This window comes from Phodopus roborovskii, unplaced genomic scaffold, assembly GCF_943737965.1.
Source record: "Phodopus roborovskii unplaced genomic scaffold, PHOROB, whole genome shotgun sequence".
Lineage (NCBI taxonomy): Eukaryota > Metazoa > Chordata > Mammalia > Rodentia > Cricetidae > Phodopus > Phodopus roborovskii.
Window position 1 is genome coordinate 3,896,737 of NW_026125052.1, and position 15,733 is coordinate 3,912,469.

The 15,733-nt window shown below is 42.2% G+C and overlaps 1 protein-coding gene and 1 non-coding gene across 2 annotated transcripts in view; both read right to left on the reverse strand.

The window, feature by feature from the left end:
* Window positions 1-15,733, reverse strand: part of Ppm1e (protein phosphatase, Mg2+/Mn2+ dependent 1E) — a 118,753-nt gene that overhangs the window by 78,525 nt on the left and 24,495 nt on the right. The gene's annotated exons all lie outside the window — the stretch shown is intronic.
* Window positions 4,125-4,233, reverse strand: LOC127221778 (U6 spliceosomal RNA). Its single transcript, XR_007834495.1, has one exon. It is a non-coding gene; the product is annotated as a U6 spliceosomal RNA (small nuclear RNA).

Sequence of the window (15,733 nt, forward strand, 5' to 3'; positions counted from 1 at the left end):
AAAAAAATCAGTTAACTCGTTATTCTTCAATCAAGACTCAACTGACATGTCAAGATGGCTCAGAGGATACAGGTGCTTACTACGCAGCCTGAGTACCTGAGTTCTATCCCTGGAACCCACAAGTGTTAACACTAGCCTTAGTAAAAAAAAAAAAAAAAAATCAACATTTGAGGGCCAGGCTTTGGTGGCACACGCCTTTAGTCCCAGCACTTGGGAGGCAGAGGCAGGCAGATCTCTGAGTTTTAGTCCAGCCTGGTCTACATAGCTAGTTCCAGGACAGGTTCCAAAGCAATACAGAAAAACCATGTCCTGAAATCAACATTTGATTAACATAATCTGATAAGCAAAATTTTTGAATAACTGAAGTTTAAAATCTCAGAAAATATTTAAAAGAACAGAACTGCTCTGTTTTTTTTTTTTTCCCAGCTACTTTGAGAGGAGAGAGGAGCAGCCACATGATCCATCCACCCACAACTGCTAACTCTACATGGGCTTGAAAGCAATAGGACCAATGGTCTGGAATCTCTAAAATTGGGAACCAAATAAACCTTTCCAAATAAACAAGTGTGGTGCTTTGGAAGAAAATGGCCCCAAGGGAGTGGCACTATTGGGAGGCGTGGCTTTGTTGGAGGAAGCGTGTCACTGTGGGGCTGGGCTTTCAGGTCTCTTGCTCAAGCTTCTCTCAGTGTGACACTGAGACCATTTCCTGTTGCCTGCAAGATGTAGGACTCTCAGCTACTTGTCCCGCACACACCATGTCTGCCTGCATGCCGCTGTGCTTCTCATCATAATTCCACCACAATTAAATGCCTCCCTTATCAGAGTTGCTGTGGTCATGGTGTCTTCCCACAGCAATAGAAACCCTGAGACAACAAGCAAGCAGATAGAGGCACAGTGCTGACAGGCTCTAACTTAAAAAGCCCTTATCAGCCCACTCCTTAAGTACCCTAGTAGAGTGTCTGTGACTTTTATTGTTAATCACATTTCAAGAGTGAGATCATGGCTGGCTGCAGAAATTATAAGGATTTGGACAAATCAAGACAACAATATAATAATTCTGCAAAGCAGAAGCTCCAAAGGAATACATATTCCCTCCAGATAAAAATCCTTCCTAGTCAAAGACCAATCCACATGAGACACTGGGCAGTCCAGTACTTAGGCAGTAGGCTCCTTTCATATTGTACTCAAAGGTATTACTACACTGGTGCTCAGTTACAATGGCTCAGCTGTAATTTCTACTTAGCCTGCCTTTAAGAAACCCAGAACAACATCCACATATTATCGCTCTTACTCACATAACTAATTACAGTTAATTTGATAGAGGATGGCTTTTATCTTCCAACTGAGGATTCTGGAGTGAAAGGGGAGGTTTTAAATGGCTTGCTTAAGAATGCACTGGTTGGCTTTTATGGCTGCAGGAACCATGTGAACTGGGCTAGAAAATTAATACATTCTTAAATTTTAAAATAATCTGTACCAAAGAATTTCATAACCTAAGGTTAATCATTCATGTTTTGGTCTGTTTGATTATCAAATTTTGGAATGTGATTTAATCCAGACGTGCCTCTGTTTTTTAGAAATGAACATTTTCTTAGAAGATAATATAATTGCAAAGCTAGACATAGTGGGGCATAGCCTGGGCTACATAGCAACACTCAAGAATATTCTCACTTATACATTTACATATCGGGTGCTTTGTACAACATTGACAGCTATGAGTTGCAGTATATTTTGCAGCTGGCAAACCCTATACTATTTGCTGCTGACTTTTCTAGAAACATGCTGACAATCCCTGGCCTATGTGACTGCTGAGAGCTGATGTGGCGGCCCTGTAACACCTCATTGGATATAGTGTATGACATATAAGACTGAGAGTCAGTAACTAAGAAATGTGTCCCAGGTTACACTGGGTGATGCGTTCAAATCCCAGTCTTTTCAAAGGACATCATAGAGGAGCAAGAATATATTGAGAGTTGTAATAAATGTTCCTCCAAGCTGTTATAATTCTCATATACATACATGAAAATACTATACAAATATTATTATTTCAATAATTATTACAAGCCCCAGGTTAACTTTATATTATTCTTTATTTTTACACAAAATTGGTTAAGTCAGTAACACACACAGTAACAGAGCTTCTGGGTCTCACTCCTGCCTTCTCCCATCCAGGAGAATGGCACCCCTTTTCTAAAACTAACTTAAATTTTATATTTTACCTTTGAGATATCATCTTGCTATGTTTTACAGGCTAGTCTCAAAGTCCTGAGCTCCAATGAGTAATTGGAACTTCTCAAGGAATTGGGACTACAGGTGGGAAACAGCCAACAAGCTTTTCATTCTATCTCACAGCCTTGTACAACTCCAGGGATTTGACCTGGACAGCAAGTGGCGGTGAGGGAATAAAGAAATGACAGAGATGGGCTTATGGTATACAGGTGATCAGGGAGATGGGGTTTATGGTATACAGCTGATCACAGAGGCAGGTTTATGGTTCACAGATGAACAAAAAGGAGGATTTAGCTAGTATCAGTAGGAGTGGTCTCTGTAAGGGAGCAGTGTTCACGTATAATCACCCTGGGAAAAAGCTAGGACATTTCCACCCACACTATCAACATTCACATGGACCTAGAATGATTTTTGCCATCACTGAGCCTTACTCTGGGGTTAGGCTTTGCCATTTTGCCATTGGTCTGAGACTTTTTGATCCTTTACATGGTTGTGCCCAAGCCAATAGCACATATCTGATTCCTTGGGACTCAAGGCTTCCTCTGTTCCCACAGTTCTCTGAATTTTTTTTTTTCAAGACAGGGTTTCTTGTGTTGCTTTGGAGCCTGTCCTGGAACTCGCTCTGTAGACCAGGCTGGCCTCAAACTCACAGAAATCCACCTGCCTCTGCCTCTCAGGTGCTGGGACTAAAGGCGTGTGCCACCAACTCCCAGCTCTCTGATTTTTCTAAAACAATACTCATTATTCTCTCCTATTCCTTGGATATCCTGCTCAACATTTGTCTCATCCTATTTTCTTTTCATGTTTTATTTTTTTTTACTAAATTTTAATTTTTCTTATTTTACATATCAATCCCAGTTCCCTCTCTCTCCCCACCCTCCCATACCCACCCCACATCCCATTCACCACCCACTCCCCAGGGACGGTGAGGCCTTCTAGGAGGGATCATCAAAATCTGTCAAGTCATTTGGAATAGAGCCTAGGCCCTCTCTCCTGCCTCTAGGCTAAGGAAATAACCCTCCATGGGGAATGTGATACATCCTGGTTCCACTGTCAGAGGTCCCTTAGACTGCCCAGGTCTTCTAACTGAGACCCACATTCTGAGGGTCTGGGTCGGTCCTATGCTGGTTTCCCAGCTATCAGTCTGGGGGTCCATGAGCTCCCACTTGTTCAGGTCAGCTGTCTCTGTGGGTTTCTGCAGCCTGGTATTGACCTCTTTGCTCATCACTCCTCCCTCTCTGAACTCCAGGAGTTCAGCTCAGTGTTTAGCTGTGGGTGTCTGCTTCTGTTTCCATCAGCTACTAGATAAAGGCATATAAGGTAGTTCTCAATCTCATTATCAGGGAAGGGCCTTTAAGGTAGCCTCTCCACTATTGCTCAGATTGTTAGTTGGGGTCATCCTTGTAGGTCTCTGGACATTTCCCTAGTGCCAGTTTTCTCTTCAAACCTATAATGGCTCCCTCTATTATGGTATTTCTTTTCTTGCTCTCGTGTATTCTTCCCCCGACTCAATCCTCCTGGTCCCTTATGTTCTCCTCTCCCCTCTGCTTCTCCCCTTCTCTTTCTCCTAACTCCCTCTTCACTCACTGCCCGCCTCACCCTCCCACCTCACCCCTACCCCAGCTCCCAGTATGCTCAGGAGATCTTGTCTCTTTCCCCTTCTGTGGGGGACCTTGTATGTTTCTCTTAAGGTTCTCCTTGTATCCTAGCTTCTCTGGTGGTATGAATGTGAAAAATCAGTTTAGGCTAAAAACAAGTAGAAGAGAAACTCTTACCTTAATAATGACATTTCAAAAAATAGTGACTTTGATAAAAATCTCTTATTTTAAATTCTATTAGCAAAATACAATATAGGTTTAAAATATTCTGTCAAATAAGTTTTATTTGAATCTCAAAAACATATGGAACACTTTGCAGATCTGCAAGTCATTCTTGCTCAGGGGCCATGCTAATCTTTTCTCTGTGTAGTTCCAATTTTAGTGAATGTGCTGCCGATGCAAGCACTCATTCTATTTTCTATGCTTCAATGATCTATTTCCATTTTCATTTTATGTGTGTGTGTACATACATACGTACATATGTATATACATACATACATACATACATACATATAATGTTTTTCTTTTTGGCTTTTTGAACGAGGACCTCAGGTAGCCCAGGCTGGCCTTCACCTCGATAGGTTCACTATAACTAAGAAGGGTCTTCAACTCATGACCCTCCTGTCCCCACCTCCCAAGTACTGGAAATACTGGTGTGTGCCAGCATGCCCAGCTCTGTCATATTCTTATTTTACATGACTTAGGAACTTCAAATGCATGCATATACTCATGAATATACTATGTGTCTCACTAGACTGCCCATCATAGTTTTGCAAATATAGTAAATATCTGCTGTCACTGGACACCTAGTTCTGTGCTTTGTTCCAATCTGTTGCTTATCACACCAAGCTAGGTTGCCTCCAGTACATCTGTCCACTGTTCAAAAAGGCAGGAGGAATGAAAGCAAGCAACTATTATAAATGAAACAGAGTTTTCTCAATTTCTATGATGTCTTTGCATGATGTTCAATACTTTACATGTGAGCCCCTCTTTGACTGTACTTTCCCCTTTAAAAAAGAACTGGTATTACATCAGTTTATCAATATAACCTATTCCCTCATTTAATCTTGAAGCCAAATTGTTCACACTCAGATCCCCTCATAAATAAACACAATGTTCCAATTGAGCTGTTGGCAGCAGAATGTGCTCACAATGAGGAACCTTCGCTGGCTTGGCAGGAATGACAGAATTAGCTAATTACAGTACAGTCTCCTATATCTGTTTTCATTGGGATAAGGGACAATCTGGCTATATCAAAAGGCAAATGGTCCAGAAAGACATCTTAGGAGCCTTCTGCAAAGATGGTAATCTCCCCCTAAGTCATATTAGATTGGGCACTGCTCCACATAAAATTTCCATGACGTTAAGAAAAACTCCAAGATATTTTCATGAGAATGGGGTTTGGAAGTCCCACTGTACAAGCCAGCCAAGAAATGCTATTTTGGAGAGGCTGAAAATCTTCGGGGGCCAGATTTACAAAAAAAAGATAAGAGATAAAAGGTAAAGCATAGCCCCTGCCATAAAAGAGGTCAAATTTTCTTTGTGTGTGTGTGGGGGGGGAGTTAAACAGGAGACAATTTGAAAGCAAATGAACATGTTTTGGAAGTATCGTGGAGAGCCTTCCTTTTGGGGAGCAGCTCAAAGGTCCATGGACCACCTGCACAGCAAAATAAATAAATAAATAAATAAATAAATAAATAAATAAATAATTGAAAAGTTTAAAACTTTCATTTCTCACTGTGTGTGTCACTAATTATGATGACTACAAGGCTGCTGGTCTAGGGCAAACAGAGACCACTGTTGGGCTTTAATACTGAGGTACAAGAAGCCAGGCATGGTGGTCCACAACTTTAATCCCAGCACTTGAGAGGCAGAAGCAGGAGAATCTCTTAAGTTGGAGGCCAGCCTGTTCTACAAAGTGAGTTCCAGGACAGCCAGGGCTACACAGAGGAACCCTGTCTCAAAAATAAAATAAAAGACTGAGCTACACAAGAGACTTCTTTTTTCATGGTCTATATTCTGCTTGCTTCTAAAATAGAGAAGAGGAAACCTGCAGAATAAAACAATGTGTGCTATTTATGGTTCAGACAAAAATTTACCCCTCAAACAGTATAGGAAACAATGTAGACGCTGAGGTGATTCCCAGATATCTGGAACCAAAGGATGAAAAGCAGCTTGAGTCCCCACCATTCTCCTACAGCACAGTGTGAAACTGTCAAGCACAGATTTGCCACAGGTTCTGGCAGAGAATTGTTGAAAGTACTTTATAAAGCCCCCTTCTTGGAGAGTTTGGAGAATCAAAAATAAAATGAAATTCTGAGACATCTGTCTTGTCTTCATTTCCTTTGAACAACAAAGGATAAAAATGTTAATAAGATCTTTCCTGGTTTGTGGGGGAGCTTGGTTTTTTGGGGGGGTTGTTTTGTTTTGTTTTTGATGTGAAGTCTGAATACACAGCCCAGGCTAGCCATAAACCCATGGGAACCCTCCTTACTCAGCCTCCCGAATACTAGGGTTACTAGTAAGGATGCAAACTGCAAAAATAAAATTATGCCATTAGAACAGCAGTCCTCAACCTGTGGGACGAGCTCCGGGGATCACATATCAGATATCTTGCATATGAGATATTTATATTATGGTTCATAACAATACAAAATTATGGTTATGAGGTAGCAACAAAATAATTTGATGGCTGAGGGTCACCATAACATAAGGAACTGTATGGAAGGGTTGCAGCATTAGGAAGGTTGAGAACCATCACAAAAGAGGGTGCCTTAGTCAGGGTTATTTACTGTTGCTGGGATGAAATGCCATGACCAAAAGCAACTTGGGGAGGAAAGGGCTGATTTGGCTTACACGTCCCCAGTCCCAGTCCACTTAGGGAAGAACAAGAATTCAAAAGGGCAGGGTGTTGTGGAATATTATTTTAACTAGGCAAGGATGTGTTACAGTTGTTTATGCTGTGGAATATTACTTTAACTGTGTAAAGGTGTGTCACACTTGTTTCTACTGCATTAATGATGTAAGGATGTGTGTTTAGTTATGTGAAGATGCGTTGCATCTGTTTCACCTTGCCTGCCTTAGGCACCTGATTGGCCTAATAAGGAGCTGAACAACCAGAAGCTAGGCAGAAAAAGGATGTGCAGGGCTGGCAGGCAGAGAGAATAAATAGGAGGTCTCTAAAGAGAAAAGAATGAGAAGGAGGAAGAGAGTGAGGGAGACAGAAGGGACAGGCCTGGGGCAAGAAGCCAGGCAGCATCAGCCAGCCAGGCATGAGAAGCAGGGAAAGTAAGATATACAGAAGGAGAGGAAAGTTTAAAAAAAAAAAAAAAAAAAAAAAAAAGCCCTGAAGTGAAAGGCAGATAAAGAGAAAACAGGTTAATTTAAGTTAAAAGAGCCAGCCAGAAATAAGACTAAGCTAGGCCAAACATTCATACCTAATAATAAGTCTCCATGTCATGATTCCAGAGCTGGTTGGTAACCCAAATGAAAAAGCCTGGTAAACAGGAACCTGAAGGGAGGAGATGATGCTAAACCCGTGAAGATGTGCCCCTTACTGACTTGCTCCCATGGCTTTGCTCACTCTGTTTTCTTATAAAACCCAGGACCACCAACCTGAGGTAACCCCACCCACAGTGGGCTGGACCCTCACCCATCAATCATTAGCTAAGAAAATGCCCCATAGGCTTGCCTACAGCCCGATCTTATGGAGGCATTTTCTCAATTGAGGCTTCCTCCTCACAGATGATTTTAGCTTATATCATGTTGGCATAAAACAAACTAGGACAGACAGCAGCAGAAACCCATTCACTTTGTCTGTTAGTCAATAATAACATAGACATAGGTAAAGGGACATTTGGGGTACACAGATGCCGACAGTTTAAGACACCCCTGGCTGTCCTGGAACCTTTTCTGTAGGCCAGACTGGCCTGAAACTCACAAAGGTCTGCCTGCCCTCTCCCTCCCTAGTGTTAGATAGGATTAAGGCATGTACCACCACTGTCCAGATGTCTTTTTTCCAACCAATTTTGTTGATTGTATAGTGCATATAAATAAACATTGAACAAGGAAAATAACCCAGACCAAGATCATCACTTTTGACACCATAATGCAAAAGATGAATTTACATCTTCTATTTTAAGAGGCAGACTCGCACTTATGTTATTATAGATATTTAAGTCTTCCAGTTTCCACCCTAGTGAATCAACTATAAATACAGCTAGAAACTATAAATATTCCAAACCAATAGAAGACTAATTTACTTTGAAAAAAAATCATACCAAGATAAGTCACCTAAAAATACTAGCAAAAGTTTGTGGGAAATATTCTCAAGATAAAGTCTCAACAAACATAAATTCACTATCAAAATCTCAAAAAGGTGGACACTTTAATATCAATTATTTGGGTAGCTGAGGCAGGAGAATCACTGCAAGCTGATATCAGGCTAAGCTACACATTGACTTTCAGACCAGCCTATGGTATAGTATGGACCCTGTCAAAAGTAAATAAACAAACAAACAAACCAACCAATAGGGCTGGAAAGGTGACTCCGAGGTTAAGAGAGCCCACTTACTGCTCTTACAGAGGACCTGAGCTCCCAGGGTCCGAGTAGCTCACAGCCTCTCTCGTAACTCCGTAACTCCTGCCGTTCTTGGGCCCCACTCAGGTGACACATATACACATATATACATCATTTAAAAAAAATAAAGCAAGCCTGGTGGCGATGGAGCACCCTCTTCATCCTGAGAACAAAAAGTACAAAGAAAAACTAACACTATTCCTATTTGGGACCAAGATTCCCTGCTGAAAGTTGAGCAGGTTATGCCTTTTGAACTTACTCTGCCTGCAAAGTGCTCAGGCATTGGAGGTTTGCTTGATGTTACAGGCAATTGTATGGCCAACACGATCCAGAAGAAAGTCCTGAGGTGGGCTGCAAGAACAGAAATAACTTCCCTGGGGCAGTAACTCAGTGGTAGGGGCATTTGCTGGAGCCCTAGATTCCATTCCCAGCACAGAAAAACATTTTTTTAAGAGAATAAGAAGAAGCCCGAATAACCAAAGAAAGCCAGTGGTGTGAGGTGTTATGCCTGACACTGAAGCAACTGTTCTAGACTGTAACTGTGGTGCTCTGAGAACAGAACGCAATGTAGTAGCAAGTCAATTGCATCAGCAGATGGCCCTCCCTGCCGCCTGCCTCCAGCTGTAACATCCTGAACCAACAGCTAAATTTCTTCTCATATATTTGAAACTTCTTTTCTCTGGTCTGAATAAAATTGGACTATGGGTTTTCCACATTAAGTACCATTCTGGAAAGATGTGGATTCCTTCCAGACTAATGTGGTTTGATCACACCAGACCGCCTGAAACAGAGTACAAGCTGATCCTACATTCCAAACAGCTGGACAAAACAGCCCTACAGACTACAGCTAGGATATCTGAATCTTCTTCGAATCCCCCAAGACAGTGCCCCTTACCAGCAGGAAGTAGTTTGGAAAGAACGACGCCCAAATTCCCAAATATTGTGTATAAATGTTTGTTTTCATTTAATTGGACTTTGTTATATAAAATTAAATAAAAAATACTCTATATGCATAAAAAAAAAAAGTACCATTCTGGGCTTTCTTTTTATAAAGCAGTTTCTGTTTATTTGTATAGTTAATTTTAGTTGCCTTTAAAAGTTAGCTCTTTATGTTAAATAAGTTTCAAAAATAATAAAGCATTCGATTAGATGAAGCACACATAGCACTACCTCCTTAGTCCCGTCTCTTCCCAGGCACTGGCAGGTGGCACATAACTTGAACAATGTAATAAAAATTCTACCGTTTGGTATAAACAATTCATCTTGCTTGAACCAAGCATGCCCATATAAACAGCCAAAGCATCATCTTTGAATCACTAACAATGCCACCAGAAATAATTATCTTTACATTTACTAATTAACATAAAATAAACTACTGCTAATTTTTAAAAATCTAATTACTTTTCAACTGATTCAATTTACTAGTTGCACTAAATTTTAAATTAATACTTTTTATTATTTATTTTCATGTGCACTGGTGGCCTTCCCTGCATGTATATCTGTTTGACAATGTTGGAGCCCATGGAACTGGAGTTACAGACAGTTGTGAGCCACCATGTGGGTGCTGGGGTTGAACCCCGGTCCTCTGGGAGAGCAATCAGTGCTCTTAACCTCTGAGCCATCTCTCCAGCCCCCTAATACAATATTCCTATTTTTCATTTTACTGTCAAAGTGTGATGTGTATAGAGTTTGGAAACAAGCACCTGCCATAGGCCAGGCATTTTGCTAGGTGCTTTGCATAGAAATCATTTAATGCTCATAGCAACCTCTCCTTCTTATTTCCCAGAGGAGGAAATTGAGGCAGCAAAATAGGCAGAGCTGGCAAATCTGCTTATGCTTTCTCCTCTCTTATTCACAATTACTCCACTATGATGATTCCTAAGACTACATAAAACCCCATTTGATTGATATATGTTCATGGACTGTGGTACTGGGTTTAATGGGGCTTTTCCTACAACTATACAATGGGCTTTCAGCAGACCCTCGCTATTTTCTCCTTCCCATTCTCCCCAATATTTCTCTTTGTGGCTATGGAAATACAAAGGGAAATCTGAAGAGACAAAGGCTTGTAACACTAGACACATATCTAAGCATGATAACTGAACCCTAGAGCCCATTACTCCGCAAGATGAACAGGAAGATTGCGTGAGCCCAGGAGTCTGAAATCAGCCCAGGAGACTAGAAACGACACACCTCTGGGCTCGGCAGGTAAGAGCACATACTGCTCTTGCAGGTGTCCCAGGTTTGGTTCCGATGAGCTCATTACTAACTGTCCTAGAGTGTCTGTCCATTGCCCTTTCTGGTTTCCACTGGCTCCGCATGCATGTGTGCACACAAACTTATGCAAGCACACACACATACACATTAAAACAATAAATCATTTAAGAGACCGTCTCAAATAAACAACATTAAATAACACTAGACATACAATTTCTCTAAGAGAGTGGAGGGGTACTAGGGTTGAGGTCAGGAGGGTCAAGAGTGGGGACGGCATGGGACGCATAAGAATGTGTCTCAGGAAGGAAAAAGAGGGGCGGAGGAAAGAAGGGACGGAGGGAGGGGAAGAGAAGGGAAGGAGAATGCCAGCAATAGATTTTTAAAAGCCAGTTCTCGTAAAAATAAATCCGTTCTCAACTTCTGTTAAACTCTCTGCACACTTACCTTGGTGCACAGTCTGAATCGAGCACCTTACACAGAAAGCTAGCAATCGCACACAGAGAAGAATATGGTCTTTCTCAATGCTTCAGCTTCCTAGGTCTGTAGAGCCATAGGGAACTAAACAGAGTTGTGCTGCACATATTTAGTAGGCAAGATCATATGCATCCTTTTTTTTTTCTTTTTGATTTTTTGAGACAGGGTCTCTCTGTGGGACAGTCCTGGCTGTCCTGGAACTCACTGTGTAGACCAGGCTGGCCTCAGACTCAGAGATCTGCCTCCCGAGTGCTGGAATTAAAGGTGTGCACCACCACCCAGCCATGAATCCTCTTTTTCAGTATTTTGTTTTTAATTGTGTGTACACATGTGTGCCACCTCCTATAAAGGACATAGGCATAAGATGCCCTTGGAGCTGGCGTCATAGGCAGTTGTGACCACCTGATGTAGGAGCTAGGAATTGAATTTGATCCTCTGGAAGAGAAGCAAGTGCCCCTAACCCCTGGGCTCTCTCTCCAGTCCCTATAGTCTATCTCTTGCTTGACAAACTGAGTTTATTTTACAAGAACAATTTGTCAGGGGTGATATATTAATTTATCAGAACAGTCCAAACCTCACCCTAAAGCAATACCAGAAGCAAGTTGACCAAGATGGCACCCATGGTGGCCAAGGCAGAAGAATCATCATTTGAGGCCAATCTGGGCTACACAATGAGATTTGTCTTACAGGAAAGAACAAAAACAGTTTACTAGTCTGGATCCATATTGAAATAAATCTTATAGACTGAACATGGCGGCTTAAACTGAGATAAGGGGTCACCGTGAGTGTAAGACCAGGATGGGATACATAGTGAGTTCCAGGTTTCCATGGGCTAAGACAAGACCAAGTCTAAAAAATCAGGGACAAAGAGGGAGGTGGTAAGAAACCACACACCTTTAGGTTCACTTTCTTTATTAAAGGTTAAAAATGTTCAGACTTTTGATGACTGGAAAAGAAACTATTTTCCAAGGCTATTTTGGTGAAGCTGCATATTTGTCATTTCAGAATATCTTTTATGCAATTCTATCAGTAAACAAGTGCTCTGTTTATCTTTGTACAAATAATGGCATCATTAAGGAATAATGGCAAGGATCTGAGGACACAGTTCAGTGGCAATATACGTGCTTAGTATGCAAGAGACCTTGGGTTCATTTTCAGCATCACAAAACAACAGCACCCAAAATAATGGCATGAAGCTTCTATAACAGGGGCTGGTATCATTACTGATTAAATGATTTGGAGCTTGTAAAAAGTAAATGGCAAAGCTGGGTGCCTTGACAAAAACCTGCTGCCCAGCTTCTTGAGAGGCTCGCACAAGAGAGTGAGTGGCTCAAGCCCTGGAGTTCAAGGACACTGGCAAGCCTCAAAAGAAAATCTGATGATGATAAAGTGAAAGCAGACAGAGTTTTAAATTTTTATTATAATAATGAAATTTACTGAATCATAACCTGCAAGGTGAAAGCTATTCTTATACACTTGAGATGCATCTCCCTTTCCTTACCATCTCCAAGATCATATGAAATAATGAGCAACTATATATACAATCCCAGAAAGCAAGCCACAGGAAATGTTTGGTATGAACAAGGAAATAAAACCAGGCTGAGGCAACAGCTCAAGCACAGTAAAGTGCTTGCTGTGTAAGTAGGAGGACCTGAGTTCAGGTCCCCAGTACTCACGTAAGTACTGGGTACAATAGTGCACATCTGTAACCCCAGTGCTCTGGAAACAAGATTTCCCTGGGGCTTGCTAGCCAGCTATTCTAGCCAGTCAGCAAGCTCCAAGTTCAGTGAGAAACCCTTTTTTGAAATATATGGTAGATAAGAAATTGAGGAAATTGAGGATGATGAGACATACTGGTATTGGTCTCTGGCCTCAATATATACATGCACACTTATAAACATGAATATATGATCATGCACACACACACACACACACACACACACACACACACACACACACACATACAGAGAGAGAGAGAAAGAGAGAGAGAGAGAGAGAGAATGCAGAAGTCAGAAAGCATACTCCATCATCTGTTAGTGTATCACTTAACCCTAAGTCCTGGTAGCCTATCAGAAAGGGATGACAGAACACACTAGTGCAGGGGTTACTGATGTTACCTTTACCCCTCTGTAACTTTACTTCATACAAGTTACTGCCAAGTAGTCATTCTCATATTGTATACCTTAGGCATACATACATGCTACACTCAAATTTGGAATCCTGACTCTCATCCTCTTTGGTATTTGCCTACTGGAATACACCACCATGGCCAGCCCAAAATATATAAGAAACTCACACAAATGAACAGCAAAACCCGAATCATCCAATTAAAAATAGGCAGAGGATTTAATAGACATTTCAAAGAAGACATACAAATGGCCAACAGGCATATGGGAAGGTATTCAAACATCATTATCCAGATAAGAGATGAGTGTTGCACAGGTTATGGGGTGGCCAAGAATCTTTATATAAGGCTGATGGAGATATAATTGGCAAGGCCATTGTGGAAAACAGTATGGAGCTTCCTCAATTGGTTTTTAAATTAAAAATAGAGCTATCACATGATCAATCCAGCAATCCCACGTCTGGGTGCACAGGCAAAGCGAGGAAGTCAGCATTTCACCTAGATGCTAGCATTCCATATTCACCGCAGCACTGTTTACAATAGCCAAAATACGGAAACAAGTGCCCATTAGATGAACACGCAAAGAAACATGGAGGATATTCAGCAGAATAGCATCCAAACTTTTCACTCTATTGGCCAAGCTGATCTCAAATTCAGAGATCCACCTGCCTCTGCCTCCTGAGTGCTGGGATTGGTATTAAAGGTGTATACCAATGCCCTCAAGCCAGCATCCAGCCTTTTTCTTTCTTTTTTTCTGTTTTGTCTTTTCTTTTTTTGAGGATGTTTTTCAACATAATTTCTTTGATTCTTTGGGAATATCACATCATGCACCCTAATTCTACTCACCTCTATGTCTCCCCATATTCTCTCTTTCACCTCTGCGGTGTGTCCCACAAAAGAAAATTTAAAAAAAAAATCAAAGCAAAACAAAGCAAGCAAGCAAAATCAAGAACAACACAAACAAACAAACAAACAAAACCTCTCTTGGATTCTCCTTCTTCCCCACCTCTTCATTCATCCTGGTGGCACTGGAAGTGGTGTGTCACATAGTACACCCTTTTGTCCAATCAGCTTTATTAGCAAATGTTCATTGCAATGAGGGCCTCTGGTTTCTGGACATCATCATCACTAGATCCTCAAGGGAACTCCTCTGGTATATCCTGTGGCTGCCCTGAGTTATGGGGATCCTGTGGTTATTGTTCCACAGGACCAATCCTTTCATGAGATCCAGTGGGTCCAAATGGGGTAGATATTAGGGTGGGCCAGGCCAAGGATTGGCTGTGGGCCTGGGTGACAGCTGAGTTGGTCAGTCTGGGCCACTGGGGCCTCAGGCAAGGGGGTGGAGCCAGCGTCCCTAAGCCCATGCCATCTCCCTAAGCCCATGCCATCTCCCTAAGCCCATGCCATCTCCCTAAGCCCATGCCATCTCCCTAAGCCCATGCCATCTCCCTAAGCCCATGCCATCTCCCTCTCCTATGGTGAGGAGTGGAGTCAGCTCTCCCATGAGGCTCAGGGCCAGCTCTCTTACTAAAGTATCCAACTAAAGGCAGGACCAGCAAAGGGTGGAGCCAGCAAAGGGTGGGGACAGCTCAACATGGTCCTCTGATTTCAACATGCATGGTCCCGATGGTCCCTTGAGGTGATAAGTCACACACATTAACACAGGCCCCAGCTGCAGCTGGACCATGAACCTCTGCAGCAACTTGGGCCTGGATGACATACTGGCTCTGAGTATAAGCACTGGTCTCTCTCTCTCTCTCTCTCTCTCTCTCTCTCTCTCTCTCTCTCTCTCCTCTCTTTCTCTTTCTCTCTCTCTCTCTTTCTCTCTCTCTCTCTCTCTCACACACACACACACAAAGAATCTGGAAAGATGGCTTATCAGCAGAAGTTTTAATTCTTTGCACTCACATCAAGCCACAACCACCTGTAACTCTAGTTCTAGGAGTTGGTTGCTAAAATTCCTCCTCTGAGTAAGACAATTCCAGGCCCCAGTGACAAACCAATACCCAATACAAGCAGAGTTCACCCTAGGGCACCAATGAGTTTTTATTGAGTTTGCTTACACAGCATAAGTGAGGGACTCCTTACAGGCACTTGGGTCCTTACCCCCACCACACACACACAGGCCACACTGGAAACTGTTTACCCAGCAGGGGAGATTGATTCTCTAGAGCTGCATAAATGAAGCCATCCTTCCCTAGTATTTCCTGGCCTATATTCTCTAGCCCATCCCCCAGGCCACATGCCATTAGGTCAGAATTGTATACAACAGGTGGTTTAGAGTGGCTGGGGTGAAAGTCTGCTCAAGTGAGAGTCTCATGACCCTCCTTGCCATCCTTCTACAAAAGGATGTCAGTGAGCAAGTCCAGCTCGAATGATCTTTTGCAAGCATGCACAGCTCAACTCCTGAAGATGGGGTTGGCTGGCTGGGAGGACAATCCTGTACAACAGAGCCTGACACCCTCTTCTGACTTCTGGCACACCTGCACTCATGAGCACATACCTTACACA